The sequence below is a fragment of the Idiotropiscis lumnitzeri genome, unplaced genomic scaffold (genome assembly GCF_059441095.1).
Source record: "Idiotropiscis lumnitzeri isolate Australia: NSW breed Sydney's pygmy pipehorse unplaced genomic scaffold, RoL_Ilum_1.0 HiC_scaffold_88, whole genome shotgun sequence".
In the NCBI taxonomy this organism is placed as follows: domain Eukaryota; kingdom Metazoa; phylum Chordata; class Actinopteri; order Syngnathiformes; family Syngnathidae; genus Idiotropiscis; species Idiotropiscis lumnitzeri.
Genome location: NW_028283626.1, coordinates 17,787 through 28,525, shown reverse-complemented (window position 1 = coordinate 28,525; position 10,739 = coordinate 17,787).

Genomic DNA, 10,739 nt, shown 5'->3' with positions numbered 1-10,739 from the left:
GTTATAATTAATATGTTTTCAAAATGGATTACGTTGTTTCCAACAACACATGATGATGTTAAAACAGTTGGAAAAAGTGTTGTGTAATCGAATTATCCTGACATTTGGAATTTCAAGAGTGATTTAAAGTGAAAATGATGCATTTTGTGAATAATGTTTGTAACAAGTGGGACAGTTGTTGCAAAATTGACTCAAAGCGTCATTTTGCATACAGTCTGCAGGACTTGTGGAACGCACGAATGGAACTGACTTATCAAGACAAAGAAAAAAAAAAGAGACAATGGCCAGACTGTGTTTCAATCACAGCAATGAGGATAGTGCCAGCCGAAGGAAGGACACTATCCCCTTTTTATCCTATATGGCCTCACACATAGACTCTCAGGTTCATCAGAACCACCAGCGACTGGCACATCTGTCCCAGTCCACATGAAAGACATGTTTGACCACAATTACTGGCCAGTGTGTTTTGATCCACAGATAAACCACGTCCATGTGGGAGACCAACTCTTCCTCAAGGTGCTGAAACGACCTCGTTGGGACAGTGAACGCTGGGACGGCCCTCATCAGGTGATTGCAGTGACCCCGACGGCAGCAAAGGTCGAGGGGCGTGGCGGCTGGAACCATCAGTCGCAGTGCAAGCTTCTCCGGTCCCTGCTGAAGGCTGAGCGACGCAAGTCCCTTGGAGAGGATCTCCACCACGTACACTCCAATGTACCAACAAAAGACCACAGTTGGAAAGAGGGTTTTCCGTGGCAAACACACCCCTCTCGGAAGGATGGAGCAAGCCGCCGAACAGCAACTGGGCACTGCCCTGTCGACCAGATGCATCATCTACTTCCTTGCAGGGCTGTGCCTGGTCAGCGCACAACCTCGAGACCAGGACAACGTCAAACGCAGACGAGTTGCACAGGCGCAGACTGCTGACTACACGCACATCAAATAAAACCTGCAGCCTCTGAAAAAACGCTCAAGGTCACTGATTCATGTAACTTGCATCACAGAAAAGAGTTGCAGTTGTGAATGTTTGATGTTCCGGGTTTATTTTGTACATACATGTATTGGACCAAAAACTGCATTAGCTTTGCTTTATTATCTTTTAATTGTTATTATTTTTTTGGGCTTCTCGTTCGGGGCATGGGTTTCTACCCTTTTCTCCAAGAATTTTTGAGTTTTTGGGTAGTTTTTCTCCCCCCTCAAGCGACAGCCTTTGATGATGAGATTTGAAACTTGATAAACAGGTGGGATATGTTAAAGAAATTTAAGTTTGTATGTTCATCTGTTAGTTTTGTTGTTTAGTTTGTCATCTTAGCAAGTTTCAAACTATAACTAATCTTACAGGCCCCCTTTGTTGCACATGCATTCGTATCTTTCTGGCCTCTAATTAAACTTTCGACAGCTACGGGTGCCAGGTACGGCCTCCTCGCGAATGTGACTCCCCAACGCCAGAACCCTTTTCTGTAAACAACTCCCTTGGGGTGTTGATGACCTCTTTAACCCTTCGTAGATAATGTTGGGGCCCGAGGCCTCTTAAGGCTGTAACTTCTGCATTTAGGGAGGTCCAACACAAGGCTTGGTATTTCTAAAGCAACAATATCGTCATGGCCATAAAATAAGTTCAACACGTTAAGCCGTTTGAAAATACACTACACAGGTCAAATGAAGTTCAGAGTGAACTTTTGCTGTTAGAATAAGCAGAAGTATGAACAAAAGGTGTCTTGTAAGCTGAAACCGTTAGAATAGGCAGGAAGAGGGTGGGCAAGTGGGATGGAGTCAAATGTCAAGTTTTCCATTCTGTATGTATTGCATATTCAAATTGCTTATGCTGATGCAAATAAAAACCATGTGTGCAGTCGAACACGCTGGCTTCGCCTCGGAGTTCGAGGGCTGCCCCGCGCGTAAATGACAGACAATCTTGGCTGGTTGATTCATTTGTTCAGGCTTGTTTTGATAGAAACATCCTTAACAGGAAGGTGCTCCTCTACGGCTTAACTGCCACGCACGCCGGCCGGAGCTCTGGTACGGTCCGAACCGCGCGAAACGTCGCCACCGATCGTGTCCGGGGGAACGTGCTCTTCTTCGTCCACTCTCCTCTTCGCCCACGCTCTTCTTCGGCGCACGCCGGCCGTCTAACCGCTCCAGCGCCCTGTCGTGCCGCTCGGCGAAACTACAATGCCCCCGAATATTTTTTAGACCCGCGAAGCACTGAACCCACGAAAGGTGAACCGCGAAGTAGCGAGGGTTCACTGTATGTATAAGACCAAGACCTACAAAAAAGTCTCTTGGAGCAATGAGCTAGGTTTTACAGGAAGTCGGCCACTTTGAATTTACTTAAAAGGGGGCGGGTCACCACAATGGACTTTGTGTAGAAATTATTATTGGGGCCCGAGCAGCGACCGCGGCAAGGTCCCTATTGTTTTTGTAGAAATTATTATTAGGGCCCGAGCAGCGACCGCTACGAGGTCCCCATTGTTTTTGTGGAAATCATTATTATTTTTATTATTATTATTAGGGCCCGAGCAGTGGCCGCTGCGATGTCCCTATTGTTTTTCTAGAAATTGTTATTAGGGCCCGAGCTGCGACGGCGGCGAGGTCCCTATTGTTTTTGTAGAAATTATTATTAGGGCCCGAGCAGCAACCGCTACGAGGTCCCCATTAACCGCGATAACCGAGGGTTCACTGTATTACTCTTACTCGATCTTGGCGCCGCTTTTGACACTTGATCATAACATATTATTAAAACGCCTTGAAACTTGTGTTGGCATTTCAGGTTCAGCGCTTTCTTGGATTAATTCGTATCTGTCGGAGACGACGCACCGTGTAATTCATGGCAATGCGTCTTCTGATCTTTGTAAGATCACACGCGGAGTTCCGCAGGGATTGGTACTAGATGCTACCGCTTGGTGATATTATACGGAAATATCACATTAGTTTTCATTGTTATGCTGATGATACGCAATTATACATGCCGTTGGATATAACGAATCCGTGTGATTGCTATAAATTAGAGGCATGCCTTGCCGAAATTAAACTATGAATGTCTTTCAATATTTTGCGTCTTAACTCAGATAAAACCGAGATGCTGATCATTGGACCAGCGCGTCATCTGTACCTTTTTCAAAGACACCACTATGAGTATCGATAAATTGCCCAAAAGGATTCAACAAAAAATCTCGGTCTTATATTTGACACAACTATGTCGTTTCAAATGCACATTAAAAATATTACTAGAACTGCATTTGTTCATCTGCGTAACATTGCTAAAATTCGCCCAATTCTATCAACCTGTGATGCAAAAATCTTAATCCATGCGTTTGTTACGTCTCGCCTCGACTATTGTAACGTTTTGCTCTCGGGTCTCCCCATGTCTAGTATTAAAAGTTAGTTCAAAATGCAGCAGCTAGACTCTTGACTAGAACGAGAAAGTTTGATCATATTACCCCGATACTTGCCAATTTGAATTGGCTTCCGGTCCACTTGAGATGTGATTTTAAAGTTCTGCTACTTGCCTATAAAATATTGCATGGCTTAGCACCTTCCTATCTCGTTGACCTCGTGGTACCATATGTTCCGTCCCGAAACCTTCGCTCACAAAATGCTGGTCTTTTAGTGATCCCGCGAGCCAAAAAGAAGTCCACAGGTTCTAGAGCGTTCTCTATTCGGGCACCAATGCTTTGGAATGTACTACCCTCAGGTATTAGAGGCGCCACCTCAGTAGAAATGTTCAAAACACTATTAAAGACGCATTTATACTCTTGTGCATTTAGTTGAACTATTTGTTGGCCTGTTTACTGCCGCTTTTTCTCTTATCTTCTCTTTTCTGCCCCCTTTTCCCCGGCTGGGGGATTAGGTGACGGTCACCCACTAGGAAGTTTAAGGCATTGACAAACTGGGCATGCACCTGTTCCAGTGATGTCGTCTTCCTGCAGCGCGACATTTATTTATATACTTTAGCATCTAATTTAATTATTTGTTGGCCTGTTTACTGCGGCTTCTCCTCTTTTCTGCCCCCTCTTCCCCTGCTTGGGAATTAGGTGATGGTGACCTGCTATGAAGATTACGGCACTGACCAACCGGGGAGGGACCTTCTCTGCCGAAGTCGTCTTCATGCAGCACCTCTTCTGATTTCCCTATATTTCAGCACTTCGTTGAACTACTTGTTGGCCTGTTTACTATTTCTGTTCTTTTTTTTCTGTTCCCAATTCCACGGCTTGGGAATTAGGTGATGGTGATTCACTTGGAAGTGGCTGTTCTGAATTTACCCCAAACTGACTATTTCAAGATCAAAGGCTCAACCTCGGATATGCTGCCATGGCGATTACGGTCCTGGATGAGGACCCACTCCACTAAAGTCATCTTCCTGCAGCACTTCATTTAATTGACTCTCACATTATCTCATCTAACATTGTATAGCATCATTGTATGTGTCAAATGTTGCCCACTTGGCATCCAAAGCAGCCTGGTCATCCTGGAAGGGGGTTTCCCCCCCATCTGTGGTCCCTTCTCAAGTTTTCTCACTTTTCCCCCAATGGGGTTTTGAGTTTTTCCTTGCCCTCCTGGGGGTTAAGATCAGTGGATGTTGATTGTGGTTATGTGAAGCCCTTTGAGACTGTCTGTGATTAAGGGCTATACACATAAAATTGACTTGACTCGACTTGGACCAGAATAGAAGTGGATGAGGGAAAAAGGGAGGGGCGGTGTTGACTGATATTGTGCAGATGGAAGTAGGCTGACCGGGTTGTGTTATTATGCTTATGGAAAGATAGAGTGCTGTCAAGGATGACACCCAGACTCTTGACCTGAGGGGATGGGAAAACAATGGAGGGGCCAACAGGAATGGGAAAACTGCCAACTTTGGATTGTATTGATTTTGTACTGAAAAGAATAACTTCTGTTTTGTCGCTGTTAAGCCTCATGAAATTATTAGAAAACCAGTCATTGATTTCAGATAGACAGGAGGTGACGGAGGTGGGAGGGAGTGATATGCTGGGTTTGCAGGAGAACTAGAGCTGGGTGTCATCCGCGAAGCAATGGAAAGCGATATTGAATTTTCGGAAAATGCTGCCAAGGGGAAGGAGGTATATGATAAATAATAGGGGGGCCAGGACCGAGCCTTGGGGCAAACCTGAGGTGACTGGGAGGGACTTTGATGAGAAATATTTAAGCTGGATGAACTGAGTGCGGTCTTTGAAGTATGAATGGAACCAGTTGAGGGCGGTGTGGGTGATGCCGATGGAAGAAAGTCTTTTGAGAAGGATGGTGTGTGAGATGGTGTCAAAGGCCGCAGTCAGGTTAAGAAGGATGACAATGGAGAATGAATCTGAGTCAGCTGCAATGAGGAGAGCAGAGGTGACCTTGAGTAGAGTTGATTCAGTGCTGTGAAGTGCACGGAAACCGGACTGAAAGGGTTATTGCAGGTGAGATGAGAGTGGAGTTGAGTGGCGACTACATTATCTAGGACTTTTGAAATGAATGGTAGGTAGGAAATAGGGCGGAGGTTCAGGAAATAGTACTGAGCGGCTTTTTCTTAATCTCATGAGAAAATGTACTTGGGCAAGCACAGTCGAAAAGAGTCGTGCGTTATCTCAGCCCAGCCTCACATTCTTCCCCCGGCACGGGTCTACGTCCAAGGGAAGGTCCTCTCCAGATTAATCATTGTCTGGATGGTTGATTCCCAGCTGGTCCCCAAGACTGGTATTCCACGGCTGGCCTTCTCCGGCGGGCAGTCTCTCCGTCTCTTCTGCTGGTATTCCCCTGTAATCTTGTCAGTGTGCATGTATGTGTGCTCCAAAATCAAATTATGTCTTTCAGAATGTGTTTTTGCAATGGCGTCCCCTTGAACCCTCCAATCAATCAATCAAATTTTATTTATAAGAGCACTTTTCATACATAAAATGCGGCTCAAAGTGCTGTACAATAAAAACATCCAAATTACAACGAAAAACTAAAACCCATTCCACCCACTCAACATAAACACAAGACACATCCACATACACGCCTGAACTCGCACACACACAGAACACTCGCATTCACACAACTTAATAAACCATCTTAGTAGAAAGACAGGGTAAGGCACAGAGAAACCATATGAGAAAATGTACCCAGGGTAGGTCATCCGCGCTGAGAGGGATGACGGCTCACGCCCACAGGGAGCTGCGCCAACACACAGACCCCTAGCCCAGACTGACCGGGGTAGACCCTACACATAGTGCAGAGGGCCCCGGTCCGCCGGGCCTAAGGAGCCTCCGGGATGAAGCCCCCTGTGAGAAGGCCAGCCACACCTCCCAGCGCGGAGGCCCCCCTTGAGGAAACACTGGAGCTAAAATATATAAAAGAAAATGATAATGCTAAACAAAAAAGAAGCTAAAAATTAAAGGACAATAATATAAAAAGACGAAGCTAAAATATATAAGAAAAATTATGATACTAAAAGACAGAGAAGAAGCTAAAAATTAAAAGACAATAATATAAAACGACGCAGCTAAAATATATAAGAAAAATGATGATACTAAAAGACAAAGAAGCTAAAAAAAATTAAAGACAATGATAATATATAAAATGACAATCCTGAATTAAAAGACTAAGATAAATTATTTAAAAGCCAAACAAAAAAGGTGAGTCTTGAGCAGGGGTGGGCAATTATTTTTTCCATGGGGCCACATAAGAAACATTAAATATTGTGGAGGGCCGGGCCAAAAGGCTGAACTCAATTCTGCATAATATTAATTGTATTTCTTTTTTAAAAAGCAGTAAATAGCATTGTTTTGACAAGCTGGCATTAAAGTTAAGCAATGAAACTAAATACCAAATAAACTGAAAAAATGAGGTTGCCTTACAAAAATGTATTCATTCAAATTTCTCAACACAATGGTAGACATAATATTAACATTTTTTACTATTTGTGACTCATATTAGTAAACATATTCTGTCACATTCACTTCAAAACACATTTTGAGTTCCATATACTGTTGGATAGTTGTGTAAAGGTTCTGAGCATTTTAAAGACATCACAATATTGTCTTTTTGCACCAAACATTAAGCAAGATACAACATATTGACTGTCACTGAACTGTGATTTTGAGAAAAAGTGTCCCAGTTCATTGTTATCTGGTGCCGTTTTTATATTTCTCTGCATGTTTCGTCTGGTAATGCCGACTCAAATTGTAGTCCTTCAACACGGCGATCTGCTCCCCGCAAACTAAACACACAGCTTTACCTCTAACTTCAGTAAATAAATACTTCGCTGTCCAATTTTTGTTGAAAATTCTACATTCGGCATCTACCTTTCTTTTTGTAGCCTGAGCGGACATTTTTGAGGACGAACGTTGTCTTGTTGTGATTCAATCGCGCGCATGTCTTGATAAACGCATTACGTCATTATGTGCGACGCACATTGTGCGGGAATAAAAAAAAAAAACAATTTCAGAATAAAAGCAGTGCAGCTTTCGCCCATGAATGAGGTGAAATTAAAAAGTATGTTTATTTTGAAATTTCCAATTAACCTTCCACTCGCGGTCAGAGTCAACCAAAGGTATGTGGCCCGGGCCATACAATGCCCAGGTCTGTCATACGGGCCAGTCAGTGCCACCCGGCGGGCCGGATGTGGCCCGCGGGCCGTGCAATGCCCAGGTCTGGTCTTGAGCCTCCTTTTAAAAATATCAACAGTCTCTGCGGACCTGATGTCCTCCGGCAGGCTATTCCATAGAGGAGGACCAGAATGGCTGAATGCAGCCTCGCCATGTGTTCCAGTCCTCACCCGAGGAATAATTAACAGGCCGGTGCCAGAGGACCTCAGGGTCCGCGAGGATGGCCCAAGACCGTTAAGGCATTTAAAAACTAATTGAAGAACCTTAAAATCAATCCTGAAACACACGGGGAGCCAATGCAGCGATTTTAAAACTAAATCCAGTGCCCAATTTGGTATGTTTGCATCTCTATGTCCTATGTGGAGAATGTGCTTTGTCATATTTGTCCATGAAGTGCTGTCTGGCTTGTCATCAGTTTGTAATGTGCAGACTGAATATGTATGATGTGAATGTGAGTGTAGGTCATGAAAATACTATGTTCACACATTTATAAACTAAGTAATATAACTTTAGCATGTGAAAATAATATCATAAATCAGTAAAGACCATGACTACAATCAGTCATTCCTATGCGTAGTAGAATTAGAATTAGAATTAGAAATCCCTTTATTGTCATTGTACTCAAGTGTGCAACGAGATTAGAAGGCTCCCCTCTCCAGTGCAATACAACAATAAGACAGACAAATATATAAATTAGATTAATAAATAAGAGAGTGCAATGGAATTTAGTACAGAATAGGGTATATAAAAACACATCACGATGCTGTTCTGCAAGGTAAGGGTGTTCTCGTGTGTGTGTGAGAGTTCAGAATGGAGATGGCTCTCGGAAAGCAACTGTTTCTCAGTCTATTGGTCCTCGATTTGATGCATCTGTAGCGCCTGCCAGAGGGCAACAGGTCGAACAGGTGTGAGTTTGGGTGGGTATTGTCTTTGACGATGTTGAGAGCCCTTCTGAGGCACCGGGCGGTGTAGATGTCCGACAGTGAGGGGAGAGGGCAGCCAATAATCCTTTGCGCTGTTTTGACTGTCCTCTGGAGCCTCACTCTGTCGGCCTCAGTGCAGCCGCTGTACCAGGTGGAGACACAGTACGTCAACAGGCTCTCAATGGACGAGTGGTAGAAGGCTAGCAGCAGCTTCCTGTCCAGGTTGAATTTCCTGAGGACTCTCAGGAAGTGCAGACGCTGGTGGACCTTCTTTACCACTGCTGTGGTGTTGTGAGTCCAAGAAAGGTCGTCGGAGATCTGTACTCCCAGGAACTTGAACGTGTGGACCCTCTCCACACACACGCCTTCGATGCAGAGGGGGGGCGGCACCGTCTTGTTCCTCCTGAAGTCGACGACAATCTCCTTTGTTTTTGCAGTGTTAAGGTGCAGTCTGTTGTCCTTGCACCAAGCTGTCAGTCTCTTTACCTCCTCTCTGTAGGCTGTCTCGTCACCTTCCGAGATCAGACCGACCACTGTCGCGTCGTCAGCAAACTTGACGATGGTGTTGTTGCCATGGGCCGGGCTGCAGTCGTAGGTGTAGAGGGCGTATAGGAGAGGGCTCAGCACGCATCCTTGAGGGGAACCGGTGCTCAGCATGCAGGTGGAGGACGTGTAGGGGCCGAGCAACACAGTCTGGGGTCTGTTGGTCAGAAAGTCCTTAATCCAGATGCGTGTGAGGGCAGGGAGGCCGAGAATGTCAAGTTTGGCGACGTGGATGTCTGGGATGATTGTGTTGAATGCCAAGCTGTAGTCCACAAAGAGCATCCTTGCATAGCTCTGCTGTTGTTCCAGGTGGCCCAGCACAACATGCAGAGCAGTGTTGATGGCGTCCTCAGTGGATCTGTTAGCCCAGTATGCAAACTGGTAGGGGTCCAGAGTGGGAGGAAGGCAGTCCCTGATGTGCTGGAGAACCAGCCTCTCGAAGCACTTCATGATGACTGGTGTGAGAGCAACAGGACGGTAGTCATTCAGGTGGACGGCTGGTGACTTTTTGGGGACAGGAATAATGATGGAAGTTTTCAAGCAGGAGGGGATGACTGCTTGAGCCAGGGAGCGGTTGAAGATCCTGCAGAATACATGTGACAGTTGGTGGGCACATGTTTTGAGGACCTTGCCTGGTATTCCGTCGGGTCCAGTAGCTTTCCTGGGGTTAACAGCCAGGAGCGCGCGCCTCACATCGTGTTCCTCTACGGTGAGTGGGGGGGAGTTGGAGCATGAAGTGCGGGGGTGTGACGGTTGGGGCGAGTCAAAGCGAGCAAAGAAGCAGTTAAGCTCCTCTGCCAGCGATGCACTCGGGTCTGCAGAGGTCGTGCTGCTGCCACGGAAGTTGGTGATGCTCCGTAGACCCTGCCACACCTCCCGTGGTCTGTTACTGGCAAGGTGCGCCTCCAGCCTCCCCTTGTAGGTTGCCTTGGCTAGCTTGATGCCTTTGCTCAGGTCAGCACGAGCCACCCTGTACTGGGCTTTGTCGCCTGACCTGAAGGCAGCGTCACGGGCCTTGAGGAGAGAGCGAACCCTGCTGGACATCCAGGGCTTCGCATTTGGGAAGGTCCGTATAGTCCTGTGTAGGGACACAGTTTCCATGCAGAACTTGATGTAGTCCACTACACAATGTGTGTAGACATCAAGGTCCTGATGATCAAAGAGGCCCCAGTTTGTGTCTTGAAAGCAGTCCTGTAATTCACTCATGGTGCCGTCACGCCAGGTTTTCACAGTCTTTGTGGTGGGCCTGAATCTGCGCCTGAGAGGGATGTATGCAGGTGCGAGCTGCAAGGACAGGTGGTCTGACTGGCCGAGGGGGGCGAGTGGGAGGGCCCTGTATGCGTGCTTGATGTTCGAGTACACATGGTCGAGAGTGTTGTCTCCCCTCGTTGGGCACTTGACATGCTGGTGAAACTCTGGGAGTACAGTCTTTAAATTGGCCTTATTAAAGTCTCCCGCTACTACGTGAACGCCATCAGGGTGGGCCCGCTGATGTTTATTGATGACGCACGCGAGTAGCGAGAGCGCCGTGCTAGTGCTAGCGTCGGGAGGGATGTAAACAGCTGTGACAATCACGACCGTTAGCTCCCTCGGGAGAAAATAAGGCCGGCATTTAACGGACATGAACTCGATGTCGGGGGAAGAGTGCTTCTCGACGATCGTGCTATCGCCGCACCAGTTCTCATGCACG